Below are 23,994 nucleotides of genomic sequence, written 5' to 3' on the forward strand. Positions count from 1 at the left end.
TGGTGATGGACAGGGAGGCCTCATGTGCTGCAGTCCATGGGGCTGCAAAGAGTTGGACACAACTGAGGGGCTGAACTGAACTGAACTGAAGCAAGACATGGAAGCAACTTAAATGTCCATTGACAGATGAATGGATAAATAAGATGTGGTATGTGCACACACACACACACACACACACACACAGACAAGGCATATCTTTCAGCCGAAAGAAAGAATGAAATAATGCCATTTGCAGCAACATGGATAGACTTAAAAATTATCATACTTAGTGAAGTATGTCAGAGAAAGACAAGTATTATATGATATTACTTATATGTGGAATCTAAAAACTAGTAGAAAAGAAGTTATTTAAAAACAGAGATAGACTCACAGACATAGAAAACAAACTTATGATTACCAAAGGGGGAAGGGGAAGGGATAAATTTAGAATTTAGGATTAACAGACACAGACTCTTACATAAAAAAATAAAGACTTTCATAGGGAGCTATATTCAGTATCTTATAATAACTTATAATGGAAAAGAATCTGAAAAAGATTATATATTACTTAATCGCTTTGCTGTACACCTTAAACATTGTTAAATCAGCTATACTTCAAAAAAAAAAAAAAAAAAACCCAGAAGAATCTAAGTGCTTCCTTATGCTTGTATAAAGAATTTTTATATCTTTTGATATATGAAGTTATATAAAGAATGGGGCTAGTGTTTTTCATAGGTAAAAATGTGTACTCAAATAGAAATATTTGGTTTTTATTCTCAACCACATGTTGATAAAATCTTGCATAATACTTTGTCTTACATAATAGTTCTAATGCTTATCTCCCTTTTTAAATTAAAAGAATCTGAAGAGCAGTTTTAGGGACTTCCCTGGTGGTCTAGCCGTTAGGACTCCACACTCTGAGTGTAGGAGGCCAAGTTCAATCCCTGGTCAGGGAACTGCATCCCATATGCCAAAACTAAAGTTTCCACACGCTTCAGCTAAGACCCAGCATAACTAAATAAATGAATAATATTATATATATGGTATATTTTTTTAAAAAGTGGTTTTAGGTTCACAGGAAAATTGAGAGGAAAGTACAGAGTTCCCATATACACCCTTCCCCGGCCCAGGCACAGCTTCTCACATCATCAACATCCCCTACCGAGTGGTACGTTTATTACAGCTGATGAACCTACATTGATAATTACACTGTTCTGTGGATTAGAAAAAATGTATAAGGACATGTATCCATCACCAGAGTATCATACAGAATATGTTTGCTGCCTTAAAAATCCTCTGTGCTCTGCCTGTTTATTTCCCCAACCCCATGCCCTTGCCTTGGCAAGCAGTTTTGCCTTTTCCAGAATGTCATATAGTTGAAATCATAGAGTATGCAGTCTTTCTCAGATTGGTTTCTTTCACTTAGTAATGTGAATTTAAGGTCCTGCCATATCTTTTCATGGTGTAAAAGTGCATTTCTTTCTTCTTCTTTTTAAAATGTATTTATTATTTATTCATTTGGCTATGCCGGGTCTTAGTCGAGGCACATGGGAGCTTTGATCTTTGTGGGTTGTGGGATCCTGAGTTGTGGCATGTGGATCTTTTTTTTTTTTGGTTTTTAATTGTAGCATTCAAACTCTTAGTTGTGGCGTGTGGAACCTAGTTCCCTGACCAGGGATTGAACACAAGCCCCCTGTATGGCAAACACAGAGTCTTAGCCACTGGATCATCAGGGAAGTCCCTAATAGTGCTTTTTTTTTTTTTGGTACTGTATGTCTGGATATACTACGTTTTATTTATCATCCACTGAAGAGCATCTTGATTGCTTCCAAATTTTGACAATTATAAATAAAGAAGATATAAATATCCATGTGCAGTTTTGGTATAGAAGTAAAATTTTCACTCCTTTGAGTAAACATCAAGGACATAATTGCTAGATCATATGTGTGTGTGCATGTTCAGTTGTGTCTGACTCCTTTGCCACCCTTTGGACTGTAGCCTGCCAGGTTCCTCTCTCAGTGGGATTTTTTAGGCCAGAATACTGAGTGGGTTGCAATTTCCTCCTCTAGGGGATCTTCCCTTCCCAGAGATTGAACCCATGTCTCCAGTGTCTCCTGCTTTGCAGGCAGATTGTTTATCTGCTGAGTCACTGGGGAAGCTTAAAAAGTGTCTGACTCTTTATGACCTCACAGACTGTAGCCCGCCAGGCTCCTCTGTCCATAGGATTCTCCAGGCAAGTATACTGGAGTGGATAGCCATTCCCTTCTCCAGGGAATCTTCCTTACCCAGGGATCGAACCTGGGTCTTCTGCATTGCAGGTGGATTCTTTACCGTTTGCCCACCAGGGAAGCCCTCTAGATCATACAGTAACCGTCAAACAGTCTTCCAAAGTGACTTAACTATTCTGCATTCCCACAAATGGGAGTTTTTTATACAAACCCACATGCCAGCTTTTGGTGTTGCCAGTGTTTTAGATTTTGTCTAGTCTAATAGATATGTAATAATATCTCATTATTTTAACTTATTTATTTAGTTTAGTTTGTAATTGGAGGAAAATTGCTTTACACTGGTGTATTGGTTTCTGCCATACAACAAAGCAAATCAGCCATAATTATAAATATATCCCCTTCCCCTTGAGCCTTCCTTCCCTTCCCCCATCCCTCCCCTCTAGGTTGTCATAAAGCACCTGGCTAGGCTCCCTGTATTAAACAGCAACTTCTCTCCAGCTATCTATTTTATACATGATAGTGTATATACGTTGATGCTACATTCTCCATTTGTCCCACTCTTTCCTTCCTCTGCTGTGTCCACAGATCCATTCTCTACCTCTGTGTCTCCATTCCTTCCCTGCAAATAGGCTTATCAATAGCTTTTTCTAGATCCCATATATATATATATATACACATTAATACACTATATTTGCTTTTTTCTTTCTGACTTCCTTCACTCTATATAGCAGGCTCTAGATTCATCCGCCTCACTAAAACTGACTCAAATTCATTCTACATATGTAGCACATCTTATTTACCCATTCATCTGTTGATGAACATCTAGGTTGCTTCCATGTCCTAGCTACTGCAAATAGTGCTGCAGTGAACATTGGAATACATGAGTCTTTTTCAATTATGGGTTCCTTAAGGTATATGCCCAGTAGTGGGATTGCTGGGTCATATGGTGGTTTTATTCCTAGTTGTTTAAGGAATTGCCATACTATTTTCCATAGTGGCTGTATCAGTTTACATTCCCACCAACAATGCAAGAGGGTTTCCCTTTCTCCACATTCTCTCCAGCGTTTATTGTTTGTAGATTTTTTGAGGATGGAGCTCATTGTTTAATTTGCATTTTCTTCATGATGTATGAAGTGGAGTGTCTTTTCATATGCTTGCTTGCTATTTATATACCTTCTTTGGGGAAGTGTCTGTTAAGGTCTCTCTGCCATTTTCAAGTTGAGTTGTTTTCTTATTGTTGTGGAGGAGGAAATGGCAACCTACTCCAGTACTCTTGCCTGGAAAATTTCATGGATGGAAGAGCCTGGTAGGCTACAGTCCCTGGGGTCACAAAGAGTCGGACATGGTTGAGCGACCACTTTCACTTTCTTATTGTTGAGTTTTACGAGTTTTTTTTATATTTTGAATAATGGTCCTTTATCAGGACATGTGTGTTTTGCAAATATTTTCTCATAGTCTGTGGCTTGTCTTTTCATTCTGTTGGCATGGTTTTTCACAAGGCAAAAGTTTTTAGTTTTAATCAAATCCAGCTTATCAATTATTTCTTTCATTCAGTAACTTCTGGTGTTGTATCTAAAAAGTCTTCACCTAAGACTTATCTAAGATCACCTAGACTTTTCTCCTATGTTATCTTCTGGGAATTTTAGAGTTTGCATTTACATTTAGGTTTGTGATCCACTTTGAGTTAATTTTAATGAAGGGCATAAGCTCTGTGTTTAGATTTATTTTTTCTTTTGCATGTAGATGTCCAGTTGTTCTAGTAACATTTGTTAAAAAAAATGTATTTGTTCTATTATATTACCTTTAATCTTTTGTCAAGGATAAGTTGACTATATTTATATGGGTCTATTTCTGGACTCTTTACTATGTTTTATTGATCTATTTTCCTATTCTTCTGCAATAGTATATTTTATTTTATTAGAAAACACATCTTTATTGCATACTCTTTTCTTATGCATCCCCACCTTGAAGAAAACCTATTTGTGTATAATGAAATTTTCTTTGCTATAGGAAACTAGAGTTCTATTAACAAGCAAACCAGAGAAATGAACAAATGTATTTTGGGGGACTTTTATTTTTGAAAAGAAAATGATTTTATCAAGGATTTTGTAATCAATATTGATAAAAATGAAACATCAGAGATTAATTTACCTGACAATTCAATGTGGAAATTATATAATTCCTTTTCTTTTCATTAGGAAGCTGTATAACTCAACTTTCTTGTGAACACTATAGTCTGAAGTCAGGAAGTTTGATTCCTCTAGCTCCATTTTTCTTCCTCAAGATTGTTTTGGCTGTTTGGGGTCTTTTGTGTTTCCATACAAATTGTGAAAATTTTTGTTCTAGTTCCTGGAAAATACCATTGATAGTTTGATATGGATTGCATTGAATCTGTAGATTGCTTTGGGTAGTATAGTCATTTTCACAATACTAATTCTTCCAATCCAAGAACAAGGTGTATTTCTCTATCTGTTCTTTTCATCTTTGATTTCTTTCATCAGTGTCTTATAGTTTTCTGCATACAGGTTTTTGTCTCTTTAGGTAGATTTATTCCTAGGTATTTTATTCTTTTGTTGAAGTGATGAATGAGATTGTTTCTGTAATTTCTCTTTCTGAATTTTCATGTTAGTCTAGTCTGTAGGAATGCAAGGGATTTCTGTGTATTAATTTTATATCCTGTGACTTTATTATATTCACTGAATAGCTTGACATCTAGGGTTTTCTATGTCATCTGCAAACAGTGAAAGGTTTACTTTTTTTCCGATCTGGATTCCCTTTACCTTTTTTCCCCTTCTATTGCATGGCTAGGATGTCCAAAACTATGTTGAATAATAGTAATAAGAGTGGACACCCTTGACTTATTCCTGATCTTAGGGAAATGCTTTCAGTTTTACACTATTGAGAATAATGTTTGCTGTGAGTTTGTTGCAGATGGCCTTGCTTGTGAATACAGAAAACTACAAAGCATCCACAGAATGAGAAGACATGCCACAGACTGAAAGACAATATTTTCAAAAGGCACATCTGATAAAGGATTGTTTTCTAAAATAATATAAGGAACTCTTAAAACTCAACAATAAGAAAAGAAACAACTTGATTGGAAAATGGGCAAAGGATCTGACTAGACACTTCCCGCCAAAAAAGATGTAACAGATGGCAGTTAAGCATGTGAAAAGATGTCCAACCTTATGTCACAAGGGAAATACAAATTACAAGAAGAGTAAGATACACTACCCACCTATTAGAATGGCCAAAATCCAAAGCCCTGACTTACCAAATGCTGGCAAGGATATGGATCAAGAACTCTCACTCACTGCTGGTTGGGAATGTAAAATGTTACAGTCACTTTGGAACACAGTTTGGCAGTTTTTTTATACAACTAAATGCACACTTATCACATGATCTAGCAACCTTCCCCCTTGTCATTTACCTGAAGAGTAGAAAGCTGTGTCCACACAAAACGTGCACATGATGTTTATAGCAGTTTTACTCATAATTATCAAAAATTGGAAGCAACCAATATGTCCTTCAGTAGGTGAATGGATAAACTGGTACATTCAGACGATGGAATGTTATTTGCTGCTGAAAAGAAGTGAGCTGTCAAACTATGAGAAGACATGGAGAAACCTTAAATGCATATTACTACGTGAAAGAAGTCAATATGTAAAGGCTCTCTACTGTATGATCCCAACTAAATGACATTGTGGAAAAGGCAGAACTGTCTCTTTTTATGGTGACAGTTAAAAAGATCATGGATTACCAGCGGTTAGGGGAGAAGATGACCAGGCAGAGCACAGATGATTTTTAGGGCAAAGACTACTCTGTATGATACTATAGTGGAGGGTACTTGTCATTATATTGGGTTGGCCAGAAAGTTCATTCAGGTTTTTCCATAAGAAAATTCCCTAAGGACTTTTTGACCAACACAATAGCTTTGTGCAATTCCATATAATGTACAAGTGTGAATATTAATTAAACCATGGGCTTTGGGTGATAATGATGTGTCACTGTATGTTCATAGATCACAACACATGTACCACCATAACATAGGATGTCCATAGTGCAGAAGGCTGTGTATGTGTAGGGTTAGGAGGTATGTGGGAACTCAGTTTTGCCATGAACCTAAAACTACTCTAAAAAAAAATTTAAAGCTCATTAAATAAAACAAAGCAAAACTACTAAGCTTATTCTGGGATTCCCAGGTGGTTCTCATGGTAAAGAATCCGCCTGTCAGTGCAGGAGGTGCAAGAGAGGTAGATTCGATCCTTGGGTCAGGAAGATCCCCTGGAGAAGGAAATGGCAACCACTCCAGTATTCTTGCCTGGAGAATCCCATGGACAGAGGAGCCTGGGAGGCTGCAGTCCATGGGGTAGCAAAAAGTTGCATATGACTGAGTGACTGTGCACACACACAAACTTATTCTAAAATCTTCTGTTGTTGAGAAAAAAATAATTTATAAATCAAGATGCAAACATGCCATGAATTGTATTCATAAGTGAAAAACAACATACTTTTAATGAGCTATATTTTGGCTGATATTATACTGTAAACTGAGGATATTTAATTAATTACCCTAATAGATTGAAAGAGATTTATTAGCTAAAAAAGTCTTAATATGTATTCTTCCCCCTCCCATTCTATTCCTCCTTGGGTTTCTTCTCCTCTTGTTTCATGATAAAGCTAAACTTTCAATGCTTTAAAAATGAGAATACACATACTTGCATTTTCTGTTAAGAAATGAGCCTATCCAAAATCTCAAGAGAAAAATCTGCTTGTTGATGGTTTCTTAACCAGAAAGTATATGTAAATATGCATACTTTTCAGAAGGCTCATGTTTTGTGGTTTTTGTATTCCTAAAATAAAATGACATATCGAGAATGAATGCAAATAGTTCATCTAATGAGCAACTCTGTTCTCTCTTGAGCATTGTGAGGATAATCAGGGAAGTGACCAATTACCTTGGATTAACATTACTCTGAAAGCATTGTAAATGCATACGTGCATGTATTTGTCAGAGTAGGAGAATATATGTGGCCTGAGTCTAATTTGTCTTATACTAAAGAATATGAATATATGTTTTAGACTTTTCAACTGTTTTACAAACTGCAAGTTATGACTCATTAATGGGTTATAAGATCAATTGTGTATTGCAACTGGCTTTTTTTTTTTTTTAAGATGGAATAGAACCTATCAGGGTACATGGCACTTGGAAGGGTAAATAGATGAAACTTTAGAAGCCTTTAATGGATGTGCATGAGGACAAAGGTAGAGATGGAGCTAATCGCCCCACCTTCTCCTTAATTGCATGCAGCTCTCTCCACTGCCTGTCCAAAGTATGTGCTCAACATTTTAAATAAATCCAAACATCTGGTATTAATACAAGGGAGAAATATCTTAGCCCTACTAGAAGCCAGAGAGAAGCCTGGGGATTCAAGTGTGCATGAGTACACAGCAGATTTGGATTCTGCTCTTGTAGATCTTAGAATGAGCTTTCCCTGTGAAACTTCTGAGGCTTGCAGATGGTCATTAATGCTTTGCTGTTGTTTTCAGTGGATAAGCCATGTCCGACTTTTTGTGACCCCATGGATTTTAGCATGCCAGGCTCCCCTGTCCTTCACTGTCTTTGGAGTTTGCTCAAATCATGTCCATTTTTTCAGTGATGCTATCTAACTATCTCATCCTCTGCTGCCACCTTCTCCTTTTGCCTTCAATCCTTCCTAGCTTCAGGGTGTTTTCCAGTGAGTTGGCTCTTTGCGTCAGGTGGCCAAAGTATTGGTGCTTCAGCACAGAACTTGCAATGAATTTTCAGGGTTGATTTCCTTTAGGATTGACCACTTTGATCTCCTTGCAGACCAAAGGGACAGTGGGTGTTATGTTCATGGAAGATTAATTTAGCAAAAGAGGAAAAACACAATTGTGTGGCATTCACTGGTGGCTCAGATGGTAAAGAATCTCCCTGCAATGCGGGAGACCTGGGTTCGATCCCTGGGTTGGGAAGATCCCCTGGAAGAGGGCATGGCAACCCACTCCAGTATTCTTGCTTGGAGAATCCCTTGGGCAGAGGAGCTGGGCAGGCTACAATCCATTGGGTCACAAAAAGTTGAACCCTGAAGTGGCTTAGCACACACACACATTACTTGTTGAGTTCTTATTACACTCCAGGGCTTCTCCAGTGGCTCAGATGGTAAAGAATTTTCCTGCAGAGCAGGAGACTTGGGTTTGATTTCTGGGTCAGGAAGATTCCCTGGAGCAGGGAATGGCAACACACTCCAATATTCTTGCCTGGAGAATCCCTGGGCAGAGGAGTCTGGTGGGCCACAGTCCATGGGGTCACAAAGAGTCAGACACAACTGAATGACTGATACTTTGCCTTTTCACTTTATTACACTCTGGCTGCTTGACATGTGAAGGGTCTGAGTATCTGATTCCACAGAAAGGAGAGGGTTTCCCTACACCAGCAAGCAATGCTCTGCCATCAGCTGGGTGTCCTGCAATTCATCTCAATTCCTACACTATCTACCTGGACATAGCGTCATGTCTGGCAGGTTAAGGGCTCAGTGCTAGGAGACTGCCTCCCTCCCCATTTCAGACACCAGTTGCAAGCCCAGTTATCACCTGTACTTCTGACCTACTGGCTAATGATTGGAGGTCCCAATGACCTCCTCATATTCAATGAATTTGCTAGAACGATTCACAGGGCTCAAAGAAACATTTTACTTACCAGATTACTCCTTTATTAGGCATGTTGCAGTACATAGGGTCACAAAGAGTTGGATAGGACTAAGCGACTGAAAAGCAAAAATAAAAAGATGTAACTCAGGAAGAGAAAGTTGGAAGAGCTGCATAGGCCAAAGTATAGGGAGGGGTGGGAGCTTCCACGCCTCTTCCAAACATACACTGTCCCTGAATCTCCCACGTTCACAGACAAGAAAGCTCTCTGAACCCTAGCTTTAGGGGATTTTCCTGTGCTTCCCTGGTGGCTCAGATGGTAAAGTGTCTGTCTACAATGCGGGAGACCCGGGTTCGATCCTTGGGTTGGGAAGATGCCCTGGAGAAGGAAATGGCAATCCACTCCAGTACTATTGTCTGGAAAATCTCATGGACAGAGGAGCCTGGTAGGCTACAGTCCATGGGGTCGCAAAGAGTCGGACACGACTGAGCGATTTCACTTTCACTTTCACTTATGGAGGCTTTATACATAGGCTCAAATCAGGCTGAATAGAAGAAAGTAGGGAAAACCGCTAGACCATTCAGGTATGACCTAAATCAAATCCCTTATGATTATACAGTGGAAGTGAGAAATAGATTTAAGCGCCTAGATCTGATAGATGGAGTGCCTGATGAACTATGGACTGAGGTTCATGACATTGTACAGGAGACAGGGATCAAGACCATCCCCATGGAAAAGAAATGCAAAAAAGCAAAATGGCTGTCTGGGGAGGCCTTACAAATAGCTGTGAAAAGAAGAGAGGCAAAAAGCAAAGGAGAAAAGGAAAGATACAAGCATCTGAATGCAGAGTTCCAGAGAATAGCAAGAAGACATAAGAAAGCCTTCTTCAGCGATCAATGCAAAGAAATAGAGGAAAACAACAGAATGGGAAAGACTAGAGATCTCTTCAAGAAAATTAGAGATACCAAGGGAACATTTCATGCAAAAATGGGCTCGATAAAGGACAGATGGTCTGGACCTAACAGAAGCAGAAGATATTAAGAAGAGGTGGGAAGAATACACGGAAGAACTGTACAAAAAAGATCTTCACAACCCAGATAATCATGATGCTGTGATCACTAATCTAGAGCCAGACATCCTGGAATGTGAAGTCAAGTGGGCCTTGGAAAGCATCGCTACGAACAAAGCTAGTGGAGGTGATGGAATTCCATTGAGCTGTTTCAAATCCTGAAAGATGATGCTGTGAAAGTGCTGCACTCAATATGCCAGCAAATGTGGAAAACTCAGCAGTGGCCACAGGACTGGAAAAGGTCAGTGTTCATTCCAATCCCAAAGAAAGGCAATGCCAAAGAATGCTCAAACTATGAGTGCACAATTGCACTCATCTCACATGCTAGTAAAGGAATGCTCAAAATTCTCCAGGCCAGGCTTCAGCAATATGTAAACCATGAACTCCCTGATGTTCAAGCTGGTTTTTGAAAAGGCAGAGGAACCAGAGATCAAATTGCCAACATTGGCTGGATCATGGAAAAAGCAAAAGAGTTCCAGAAAAACATCTACTTCTGCTTTATTGACTATGCCAAAGCCTTTGACTGTGTGGATCACAATAAACTGTGGAAAATTCTTCAAGAGATGGGAATCCCAGACCACCTGACCTGCCTCTTGAGAAATCTGTATGCAGGTCAGGAAGCACCAGTTAGAACTGGACAGGGAACAACAGACTGGTTCCAAATAGGAAAAGGAGTACATCAAGGGTGTATATTGTCACCCTGCTTATTTAACTTCTATGCAGAGTACATCATGAGAAACGCTGGAGTGGAAGAAACACAAGCTGGAATCAAGATTGCTGGGAGAAATATCAGTAACCTCAGATATGCAGATGATGCCCCCCTTATGGCAGAAAGTGAAGAGGAACTAAAAAGCCTCTTGATGAAAGTGAAAGTGGAGAGTGAAAAAATTGACTTAAAGCTCAACATTCAGAAAACGAAGATCATGGCATCTGGCCCCATCACTTCATGGGAAATAGATGGGGAAACAGTGGAAACAGTGTCAGACTATTTTTTGGGGCTCCAAAATCACTGCAGATGGTGATTGCAGCCGTGAAATTAAAAGACGCTTACTCCTTGGAAGCAAAGTTATGACCAACTTAGATAGCATATTCAAAAGCAGAGACATTACTTTGCCGACTAAGGTCCGTCTAGTCAGGCTATGGTTTTTCCTGTGGTCATATATGGATGTGGGAGTTGGACTGTGAAGAAGGCTGAGTGCTGAAGAATTGATGCTTTTGAACTGTGGTGTTGGAGAAGACTCTTGAGGGTCCCTTGGACTGCAAGGAGATCCAACCAGTCCATTCTGAAGAAGATCAGCCCTGGGATTTCTTTGGAAGGAATGATGCTAAAGCTGAAACTCTAGTACTTTGGCCACCTCATGTGAAGAGTTAACTCATTGGAAAAGACTCTGATGCTGGGAGGGATTGGGGGCAGGAGGAGAAGGGGACGACCGAGGATGAGATGGCTGGATGGCATCACGGACTCAATGGACGTGAGTCTGAGTGAACTCCGGGAGATGGTGATGGACAGGGAGGCCCGGCGTGCTGCGATTCATGGGGTCGCAAAGAGTCAGACCCGACTGAGCGTCTGAACTGAACTGAACTGATGGTTGATCAAGTCACTGATTCAACTTCTGGTCCTCTCCCCTCCCTGGGTGTTGAGGGGTGGGGCTCAAAACTTCTAATGCCCTAAGGGCCTAGATGGCTTGGCAACCAGCCCTTCCCTACTCATAGGTGGCCTCAGGCAATCCCCAAAGTCACCTTTGTCTCACTCACCACTTAGGAAATTCTAAGTTTTAAGAAGCATTTTGCTAGAAATGGGGATGAAACCAAATATGTATTTCTTCTTACAAATTGCAATATCACACATGCATTATCTCTTCCTCAGCCCTTTACTGCAGGAATTGCAATTACTTCCACTTTACAGAGAAGGAAGTTGAGAGTCAGTTCAGTTCATTTCAGCTGCTCAGTGGTGTCCTACTCTTTGCGACCCCAAGGACTGCAGCACACGAGGCCTCCCTGTCCATCACCAACTCCTGAGTTTACTCAAACTCATGTCCATTGAGTCAGTGATGCCCTCCAACCATCTCATCCTCTGTCATCCCTTTTTCCTCCCACCTTCAATCTTTCCCAGCATCAGGGTCTTTTCCAATGAATCAGCTCTTCACATCAGGTGGCCAAAGTATTGGAGTTTCAGCTTCAACATCAGTCCTTCAGAGGAGTGAATTAATTTGTCCAAGCTCACACAGTGGCACAGAGGCCAAGCTAGGATTCCATGTGTATCTTGCTTCAGAGCTGAGTGCTTTCTTCCTTTGTGTAAAAGTCAAGCCAATGACCATGCTCTGTCTGCCTAGGCAGCAGCATTAAGTCCTACAGAAGATCCACTATTTTTCAACTTGGAGCAATTACCTTCTCTTTTGGAGTCCTGGTGTCTTCTATTAAAGGAAGATAAAGACATCCCCTTCATTGACTTGAGAATTTGCTTGAGTGAGGAAAGGGGACGGAAGCACTGTCTCAGTGTCTGGCACACAGACAAGCCTTGGGTTCTTCCTGGAGCAGGTGTTCTCAACCTGAAGCATGGTAGTCAGTAGTAACAGACAGTGGAGCACAGTTCAGGCTCATATGATGACTCACTGGATGGACAAGTGGATTGAGCAGCATTCTAGCTCATCCACTGGTAGCAATAGGCCCCTGAAGTCGGCTGTGGACTAAACAAACCTTCCCATTGCTGCTGATGACTCCTAAGCCTCAGCACATGCTTTCTGAAGATATCACACTTCATCACAGTGTCTGTTACAAGATCACACAGCACAGCCTGCAGGAACAAGCCACACTATGGTAGAGTTCTCCTCTCATTGTTGCTGCTTTTCTGCTGTAATCTCTCCTTGTCTCCTTCCAGACGTCTTCAGAAAACACAAGAACTGGGGGCTTAGCCCTAATGTACACTGAACAAAAACTCTCTCAGTTTCTTCCTTCTCAACTGCATAGCAACACTCACCATCAACTTTACAATGTTCCAGCCACAAGCGATTTTTCCTCTGTTCCCTGAACACTCCAAGTTCCCTGCTCCTAGCATTTGCACAGGCTCTTCCTTTTGAAGGAAATCTCTTTTCTTGGCTTTTTGTGCTACTGGCTTCTTATAATCCTATACCTTAGAGATGCCTTCCTTAATGAGCTTATTTACAAAACAGGAATAAAGTCACAGATGTAGAAAATAAACTTATGGTTACCAAGGGGGAAAGGAGAGAAGAATAAACTGGGAGATTGGGATTGACATATAAACAGGGAACTCTACTCAATATTCTCTAATGGCCTATATAGGAAAAGAACTAAAAAATAGTGGATATATGTATATATATAACTGTTTCACTTTGCTTCACAGCAGAAACTAACACAACAATGTGTTAATCAACTATACTCCAGTAAAAATTAACGAAAAATCAAGAGGTGCTTTCCTGACAACCTCATCTAAGAAACCAATGTCTCTTACCTGTTATTCTCAAATAATTTACCCCTTTAAATTTCTTTCTTTCCTTTTATTAATATTTCAAAGCATAATATAGACTTCATGAGGCTAGAAATTCTTGTCTGTTTTACTTATAGTTTTGGTACCTGGAGAGTATTTGGCAATTAACATTTGTTGAGAAAGTGGGTAAATGAATTCAGTGATTTATCCAGACATTATGACTTACTTGTCTTCTCCTGTCGGAATGCAAACTCTTTGATCTTATCTGTCAAGTTTTCTACTGTCCTCCAGGGCCTAAAACAGTACCTCATACAAGGTAGAAACATAATAAATATTTATTCATTTAAATTTATTTTTAATTAGAGGATAATTGCTTTAATTGGAGGATAATTGTTGCATTGGTTTCTGCTGTACAGCAAGAATCAACTATAACTATATATATATCCCCTCTCTCGAGCCTCCCTCCCTCTGCCCCCCGACTCCAGATCCCAGCCCTTTAGTTCATCGAAGAGGACGGAGCTGAGTTCCCTGTACTATCCAGCTACTTCCTGTGATCAGTTGCTCAGTAGGGTTCAACTCTTTGCTACCCTGTGGACTGTAGTCCACCAGGCTTCTTAGCCATGGTATTTCCCAGATAAAACTACTGGAGAGGGCTGCCATTTCCTCCTCCTCTTCTTGACCCAGGGATCAAGCCCACATCTCCTGCGTCTCCTGCATTAGCAGGTGGATTCTTTACCACTGTGCCCCCTATTTTACACGTGATAGTGTATACATGCCAATGCTACTGTCTCAATTCATCCCACCCTCTCTTTACCCTACTGTGCCCACAAGTCTGTTCTCTCCGTCTGCATCTCTGTTCCTTCCTTGCAAATTGATCATCAGTATCAGTTTTCTAGATTCCATATATATGTGTTAATATACAACATCATAAAATATTTTTAATGACCCAATTAAACTTGGACTTCAAAAGCTCAGTGCTTCTGAAAGGGTCATTGCTCACAATATTAAGGTCCAAAGTAGTAGAAGTACAAATGGACACCTGTATCATTTCAGTTCATTTGCTCAATTGTGACCGACTCTTTGCAACCCCATGAACTGCAGCACGCTAGCCTTCCCTATCCATCACCAACTGCCAGAGTCTACCCAAACCCATGTCCATTGAGTTGGTGATGCCATCCAACCATCTCCTTTAGGGTGGACTGGTTGGATCTCCTTGCAGTCCAAGGGACTCTCAAGAGTCTTCTCCAACACCACAGTTCAAAAGCATCAATTCTTCGGCACTCAGCTTTCTTTATAGTTCAACACTCATATCCATAGATGACTACTGGAAAAACCATAGCCTTGACTAGATGGACCTTTGTTGGCAAAGTAATGTCTCTGCTTTTCAATATGCTGTCTAGGTTGGTCATAACTTTCCTTCCAAGGAGTAAGTGTCTTTTAATTTCATGGCTGCAATCACCATCTGCAGTGATTTTGGAGCCCAGAAAAATAAAGTCAGCCACTGTTTCCACTGTTTCTCCATCTATTTGCCATGAAGTGATGGGACTGGATGCCATGATCTTCGTTTTCTGAATGTTGAGCTTTAAGCCAACTTTTTCATTCTCCTCTTTCACTGTCATCAAGAGGCTCTTTAGCTCTTCTTTACTCTCCCATAAGGGTGGTGTCATCTGCATATCTGAGGTTATTGATATTTCTCCCAGCAATATAAAATATAAAAACTATTCACAAATCAAGCTAAGAAATTAAATAAAATATGTTCTATTCCACTTCCTGGATTGATAATCTTTTATAAAATTGAGGACAATGTAATTTTGGATTCTAGAGCTTCTCATAGTTCCAAAGTTATGTACTGAAATGTGGTACCTGGGCAGAGTTGACCCTAGCTGGCCAACCACACTCATGGCCCATACATGTCTCTCACCCTCTGTTCCATCTCAGACATATGTGTTGGTTGCTCAGTCATGTCTAACTCTTTCAGACCCCATGGATTGTAACTTGCCAGGTTCCTCTGTCCATGGAATTCTCCAAGAGATCTTCCCAACCCAGGGATCACACCTGAGTCTCTTGCTTTGCAGCCAGATTCCTTATGAGTTGAGTCACCAGGGAAGCCTGTCTCAGACCTAGAGGATATTAAATAAACACATGTATGCTTTAGTCCATATATTTAAGCTCTGTTTATAACACTCTTGGAAACAGTCACCCCTTGGATGTTCCTTGGAAGGCCTGAAGGTCTTCTAACAGGGGATGGACCCAGGGAATAAGCCTTCATGGGCCCTGGAAGTGGAGTTGGGAACTGTGTTTAAGCAGCAAACTCTAGAATCCTGTGGTATGGTCTGGGGGGTGGTGGTTCAAGGCTTGGGAGGATAATATCCCAAGCGGGTACTACTCTGTTAATTCCCCACCTAGATAGAAGGCTTGGAAGACAGGCAGAACAGGCCAGTGTAAATGCATGGCCATGATCTTTAAGCAGGAATGTATGTAAGGAGGAAGGATTAACAGATCTGAATTTAAGCGGCACAGATGAGGCAAAGAAGGGAAGACAGTGAGGAGGTTATCTGGGATGGGTGCCTGGTGAATTTGGCTGCTGAGCCAGTCTCCCCATGTGTTTATGATCCCTGTCTCTTGGTGCAAGACAAATGTGAGAGAATGTGATCACTCAGACAGAGGTGAGAGGACAGGTTTTGAGCTGAAGGGTGACAGGCTGGTCTGAGAGCATGATTCCATTAACATTATACAAATCATACCAAATAGATTAGTCATGCTGGTGAATCACCTTAGTTTGTTCCTAAGTAAAATGAAACTGCTGTGAAAAAGAGTTCTCTCCATGACATTCAGTGAAAACTTGAGGGGGAAAAAAAAAAACACATTTAAAAAACAAACTATGCTGTTGAGTGGGAGGAAAGCTCAAGAAGATGGGAACACATATATACCTATGGTTGATCCATGTTGATGTATGGTAGGAGCAAACACAATATTGTAATTATTCTTGAATTAAAAGTAAATGAATTAAGAAAAAAATAAACTATGTTATTGAATTAAAACTGAAAAGAAATACCCATAATGAAATTTTGGAGGCCCATGGCTACATATGTGTTTGTTCAGAAGACTCTATACATAGGTTAATTCAATATCTTATTTATTTCAACAGTTTCGGTTTTTGAGCACCTTCTAAGTACAGATACATACTGGACACTGGAGACTCAAAGATAAGCAGTTTAGGAGCCCAGTCTTCAGGAAACACAGATTTTGAGATGATCTTAAAGAAAGATTTGCTGCATGCTCATCTAAATTCATGCCTTCATTCCTTGCTATTTATTAAGTATTTTATTTAAAAAATCTGGAAAACATTGTACTTTGCCTCTTAAAAGCTTTTACGTGGCTACATGGGAGGTTTAGTTAAAAGAAATAATTTAACTATTTAAATCAAAATTCTACCAGCAGTATTGAGCCTCTTTCATTTTCATTAATTTGACTTAAAAGGTCTTAAAAAATGCATTAAGGTTCCTCAATGCCTCACTTTAATTGTAATTTATGTTCCTTTACTCCTTTAACCTCTATCTTTCAGGCTTTCTTCTCACCCTTTATTTTCACTTTACTTTCATAGCAGTGTTACAAGTCATCACCTTTCTCAATAACAGGGTTTGCTGTAGTCAATAATTATGTGATTTTTAAAAATGATAAGTCCTTCTAATTGCTTTAGCTAATAAAATGGCATGGAAATGATAAGCCTGAATAATGTTGCTTAATTGCTTTGCTAAAGATAGAGCTGAGTGGCAATTGTGATCTTTTTACTTTAAAAAAGTGGTACAAATGTTAGAGAAAATTATACAAATTCCTGAGGAAAATGGTTTTTAAATTCTTTTCTTGATGATAAGCAAAAATATAGAAGAATCTTAGACACAGCTCAGTTGTATAACTATAGTTTTATAAAAATTATTTATTCTAAAATACAATAAAGCACAGCAATAGAAGAAAGGCTAGGTTGATTGTATATATGTATGTGTGTGTGTATATAAAACTTTCACTTTAAAGGATACCATCAAGAAAGTGAAAAGACAGCCAACAAAGCAAGAGAAAATTTTTGTAGGTCATATATCTGATAAGGGACTTATATCCACAATAAAGATATAGCTCAGCAGTAGACAAATTTAAAAATGGGCAAAGAAAACAGACATTTCTCCAACTGGAGAAACAGATACTTAGCTGGAATCAAGACTGTGGAAGAAATATCAACAACCTCATATGCAGATAATACCACTCTAATGGCAGAAAGTGAAGAGGAACTAAAGGGCCTTTTAATGAAAGTGAAAAAAGAGAGTGAAAAGGCTGGCTCAAAACTCAACATTCAAAACACTAAGATCAGTCCCATCACATCATGGCAAATAGAAAGGGAAAAAGTGGAAGCAGTGACAGATTTTATTTTCTTGGGCTCCAAAATCACTGCTGACAGTGACTGTAGCCATGAAATTAAAAGTTGCTTGCTCCTTGAAACAAAAGCTATGACAAACTTAGACAGCATATTAAAAAGCACAGATATCAGTTTTCTGGCAGAGGTCCATATTAGTCAAAACTATGATTTTTCCAGAAGTCAAGTATGGATGTGAGAGTTGGACTATAAAGAAGGCTGATCACCAAAAAATAGATGCTATCAAATTGTGGTGCTGGAGAAGACTCTTGAGAGTCCCTTGGACTGCAAGGAGATCCAACTAGTCCATCCTACAGGAAAACAATCCTGAATATTCATTGCAAGGTCTGTGTTAAAGCTCTATACTTTGGCCACCTGATGTGAAGAGATGATTCATTGGAAAAGACCCTGATGCTGGGAAAGGTTGAAGGCAAAAGGAGAAGGGGGCTGCAGAGGATGAGATGGTTAGACAGCATCATCATCTCAATGGACATGAATTTCAGCACTCTCCAAGAGATAGTGAAAGACAGAGGAGCCTTGCATGCTTCAGTCCATGGGGTCACAAAAAGTCAGATATGAGTTAATGATTCAAAAACAAAATCTCTAGTTCTATATTCCAGAGGCTCCTTGGAAATTTCTAAGGCAACGTATGCTCTTTTAACTAGATAGTTTAAAAGAAAGTTTTGCTATTTCTATTATATTATCCAGATACAACTTCACCCTTTGCTTTCTTCTCAGTAGTACCATTTAACCAATTTTTTTTTAAATGACTTTATTATATAATAAGCTCCATAGAATAATCACAGCTTTAGGGTGACACTTTTCTTTTATACCACCTGAGTATTTAATGTGAGTGATTAATCTGTTGGTTCTTAGAAGTTCTGAGAAAGATTTCAGTTTGAACTCACCCAAATTCTCTTCATTGGCTCCATCAGTTCCCAACTGAAGCTTCCATTATTATATTTTCTTTTATTTGTAAATAGCCACCAAATTTGTTTCTTTTTGTTTTGTTTTCTGGCTTCATTGCGTGGCATGTGGAATCTTATTTCTCCTACCAGGAATCAAACCGGTATCCCCTGCAGTAGAAGTGCAGAGTCTTAACTGCTGGACCACCAGGGAAGTCTCTGTTAACAAGAATTAATAGGCCTTAATAGAACTTAATAACTCTTAATCGGCCTCCCTATGTCTACTGTGGTCTTAGTCTGGTCTATTATGCACACTGATGCTAGATTATTTTTCAAAATGCAAGTAGCATTGTCATTCCCCAGGTATAAAGCTCTTCGTTGCTTCTTGATTGTTCTTAAGGATGAAAGTGTTCTGAGTGATCTTTCAGGCTTTGGAAGGTTGGCCTTTGTCTACCTTTCCAGCCTGGTCTCTCACTATTCTCCTTGCTCAGCCACTCCAGCCACATGAGCCCCTTTCTGTTCACAAAAACACATGCCCCTACTGGGAATCCACTGCACATATGGTTTCCTGCTCCTGGAGCCCTGTTAGCGACTCTCACCTCCAGATCACTGGTTATCTCCTCCTCGTATGTCAGATCTCAGTGCCATCTAGGCTTGGCTCTCTGGCATCATGTTCCTTTCTGCCACAGTCCTCATCTTAATTTGCAATTGCATGTTTGTTACTGAAGGAAGAGCAGTTGGCACTAGTCTGAGTCTGACCTTCAGCCTTTGGATCACGTCACTTCCCATGTCCACCAAAATGTGTCCCAAGCAACAGAAGACTACAGATGGGGCCATGATTGGCTTAGTGTTGAGGAGAAAGAGAAGTTCCTTCAAGGGAGATGACAATTTGACAGAGTTCTGGAGGGTGGGTTTTGCTGTACAGAGCCTGGGGATGGGAGAGCACAGGAAACACTGTTTAGAGAAAAGCAGCAGTCCAGTGTGGCTGGACACTGGGGCAAGGAGTGAATGCTGGGTGAGGCAGGGCTCCAGTTGGAAGGTCAGGCTGGCTCCACGTTGCAAAAGGCCTTTTGGACAACAGAAAGTCCCTGAGAATTTCCAACAGAAAAGTGATTTGAATTGGCCTCTCTGCTAAGAATATGGCCTTGGGAGAAGGGCAGAGGGTGAATCAAAGAGAAAGAGCTCCAGAGCAGAGTGGCTGGTCCTAACTGGGAGGCCAGAATCGGCAGGCCATATTCCAAGGCCCCAGTGCTGGGCTCACTTCTGGGCCAGCAGAGGGAGGTACGAGCTGTCAGGGCCGGCTATTCAAGAGCAAAGTGGTTCCAGCTTCAGACAGACCACGAGACTCTGGGAAGGTATCCAAATACCTTCAATCAGCCTATGAATAAAAAAAGCAGAAATGTTTCCTTTCTAGTAGGCTTCCCAGGTGATGCTATTGGTAAAGAACCAGCCTGCGAATGTAGGAGATGTAAGAGATGTGAGTTCGATCCCTGGGTCAGGAAAATGCCCTGGAGGAGGGCATGGCAACCCACTTCAATATCCTTCCCTGGAAAATTCCATGGACAGAGGAGCCTGGTGAGCTACAGTCCATGGGGTTGCATAGAGTCAGACATGTCTGAAGCAACTTACCAGGCACACAAAGGTCAAGCCCAAGCGTGTCCCCAAGTTGGCCTCCTATCACAACCCCTGCTTTATTTAATTTTTTGACCCAGATTGTGGTGGTCCTCATGAAGTTTACCCCATTTGGTCCAATTTGGAAATTGGAGCTATTGCCCATGAACTGGGAATTGACAAGGTGGTCCTGGATCTTACTATGACAGGCTATACCCCGGCCCACCTTGCACCTATGCCTGGCTTTCTTTTCCATAATTCCAGGGCAGGAGATGTAAGCCTTCTGGTGAGGCAGGCTTTCAATCTAGTAACAAAATGAAGATGGTCCTCTTCCTACAGATACAAGTATGTATTAGAAATGATAATTCTGTAATCATTAAAATAAACATTATAGCTGGTGTTTGGTGTCACAGGATTATCTCAATATGGATTACTTTAGAATTTCTGGAGATATCTGAGGAGATTTGGATTGGATATACTTAAGACTGTACAGATGTCTATGGATATGCAACAATATCTATCTTTCACATGCATTTTTCATGATCTACTTAATTAAAAAAATTTATTCCCTTTCCACATCTCCAGTCTCCATGGTTGAGAGAGAAATAAAACATGCTTTGACAAAAGAAAATGATTATTCTGGAGACTTTGTTCCCTGGCACTGGGGCTGGAGGTATCTGCAGGCCTGCTGTGAAGGAAAGGAAGTCTTACTTTGTGACTTGATTTTGCCACGTTTGTGGTAACCGTCTTTTAACTTTCATGATAAAACTGTCAACCTTGATCAACACCGCTTACCCCAAGTCATGTGGGAATCTCAAACAGAGAATGGGGCCTGTTTTGAACTAGATTCTGCAGATTTTCGTAACTTTATTCATAATGGGTAGCATCTGCACTGCAGTCCTGCCATTTTCAGTAACACAGGGGAGCAGACAAAAGTCCTAATTGGTGTTTCACACCATCCATAGGGATCTCCACTCACACCTCTTTCTTTAGAGATGTATTTTATTTTATGGAATGCTAATCTTTTTAAAAATTTATTTATTTTTAGAGGATAATTGTTTTACAATGTTGCATTGGTTTCTGCCATACATCAGTATGAATCAGCCATAGGTATATATATTTATGTCCGCTCCCTCTTACCTCTCCCTCTCACCTCCTATCTCATCCCAACCCTCTAGGTTGTCACAGAACACCAGGTTGAGCTAATCTAATCAAATTGCTCTTTTGAATGGATGGATTCATACATCTTCCAGGACAAGAATGAAGGTCTTGTTCTATTAGTGCTTTTCTCTCATATTTTCAACTGCCACCTTACCTACAGCTTAAAGTATATTCAGGTCACTTTCAGCTTATAAAGGAGAAAAAAGGAAAATGAGAAATTTCCTTTCTTGACCCTGAGTTTCCCTCTGCCCATTTCATTATTTTGTTCCTTCCCAGCAAAGCAAAGCCGCTAAAAATGGCAAATTACACTTTGGTCTTCATTTTTGTCTCACTCACTTTTCATTTACTCTTTAATATATTTTAAAAATCATATCAGAAATATATTTTCATTGATACATTTTAGTATACACAGGAAAGATAAAGAAATAAATGAGAATGTCCTAGACTTTCCCATCATCATAAGTAATCACATTCACTATTTTAAAATATTTCCTTTTAGTCTTTTTGTGGTCCTCTTCCAGAAGTCACCCTCTTCAGGAAGTCTTTGTAATTATTCCTTCTATACTTTGAATTGGCTTGACCCAGCACATGTCTTATTCTTCTATGTATATATGTATATACTTGGCTTGGCCTAGCACACATCTTACCTACATATGTATACACTGAACCCATCTAGTTTCCTCTCCACATCCTCCACCAGTTTGTACACTTGCTTAGGGGAGAAGCACTGTCTACCTCGTCTTTGTATCCCCAGAATTTAACACAATGCATGAAATATAAATGCTTAAAATTTGAAAGTGTCAAGGATATGCCTATGTTTAAAAAAAGTTGAAAACCTTGTTTATTATGATGTTCCAAGGCATGAAGAATAGTTTCATCTTGGGGAGCAATTCTGACCCATTTGTGATGGCTTTCCATGACAACTGTGTTGAGAGCCATTCGTGCTATTCTCTGAGAGTGATCAGCAGACTCTAAGCCTGGGGAGATGTAGGTCTCAACTAGTACCAAAGTATATCTAACATTACTTTTAAAGACATGCAACTTTATTACTTTTGAGCGGCTGCTGTCACTGTAGCTAGGCCGGTATAGGACTTGCAGCAATGACTAGATGAATTCTTTGCATTTAGCATCAAGTAGGATAGATCTTTGCATAGATGGCAACTGGATTGTATAGAAGTAGGTGTTCATGAGTTTTCTCCAGTATTTGAGAACTCCTTTGAGAATCGTGTGTTTACTATCATTGCACAGATTTTTCTTTTGTACAGAGTGGAATGGCTTCCCAGGTGGCTCAGTGGTAAAGAACTCTCCTGCCAACGCAGAAGCCTTGAATTCGATCTCTGGGTGGGGAAGATCCCATGGAAGAGGAAATGGCAACCCACTCCAGTATTCTTGCCTTGAAAATCCCATGGACAGAGGAGACTGATGGACTACAGACCATGGGAGTCATTTGACCTGACTGAGCATGCACACACATAATGGAAAGGTCAATGCTAGCCCAATTCCTTTTAGAACTGTAGTACATTTTAAATGAACAAAGTTAAAATTAACTGTACATGATTTATTTACAGATTTTTGTGTCCTTCTGATTTGTTGAACAACTATTGTTGTCCTTGGTGTTTATTTTCTTTGTGAATGCTGGTGTTGTATTGCCTGTTTTGGAGTAAAACCTATCAGGGGTCACAGACATTATCATTTTAACTCCATCCACTGTCATTGAAGACAGCTGAGACCAGTGGTTAAACATCGGGCTCTGGAGTAAAGCTATCTCATGTGAAATTCCACTGTATCATGTACCACTTTGGGCAAGTTTTTTAAACCTCTCTATATCACATTTTCATCTGCTTAAAAAAGAAAAAGAGCTAGTAAGGATGACTAAATGAGATTAAAAATATAAGGTGCTTTCTTCCTCTAAAAAAATCATAGTGCTTGTCATTCAGTAAATGATAGCTCTATCTGTGGTAGTAGCATTGGATCAACTCATTATGAAGATGTACATATAAGCACTTGGTAACTATTTATGATTGTTATGAAAAAGTAATAACATAATGATTCTCAACCAGCACTTGTTAAGCATTTATGATTATTACAAAATAGTAGTAAAATAGTAATTCTCAGTCAGGGTTGATTTTGCCTGCCAGGGAATATCTGGCAATATGGAGAAATTTTTGTTGTCATAATTGGTGAGTTCCTTATGGAATCTACTGGAATATACTCTGGAAGTGTTAGTTGCTCAGTCATGCCTGATGATTTGTGACCTCACGGGCTGTAGTCCACCAGGCTGCTGTGTCCATGGGATTTCACAGGCAAGAATACTGAATTGGGTAGCTATTCCCTTCTTCAGGGGATCTTTTTGACCCAGGGATCAAACCCAGGTCTCCTGTATTGCAGGCAGATTGGATGCTGCTAAATATCCTACAATGTATAGGATAGCCCCCCAAACAAGGAATTACATCAAAGGTGAAGGTGGGTAACAGGGGGCATTATAGGAATTCTGAAATATACAAATGTATCTAAAACTAAG

This window comes from Oryx dammah, unplaced genomic scaffold (assembly GCF_014754425.2).
Source record: "Oryx dammah isolate SB20612 unplaced genomic scaffold, SCBI_Odam_1.1 HiC_scaffold_27, whole genome shotgun sequence".
NCBI lineage: Eukaryota > Metazoa > Chordata > Mammalia > Artiodactyla > Bovidae > Oryx > Oryx dammah.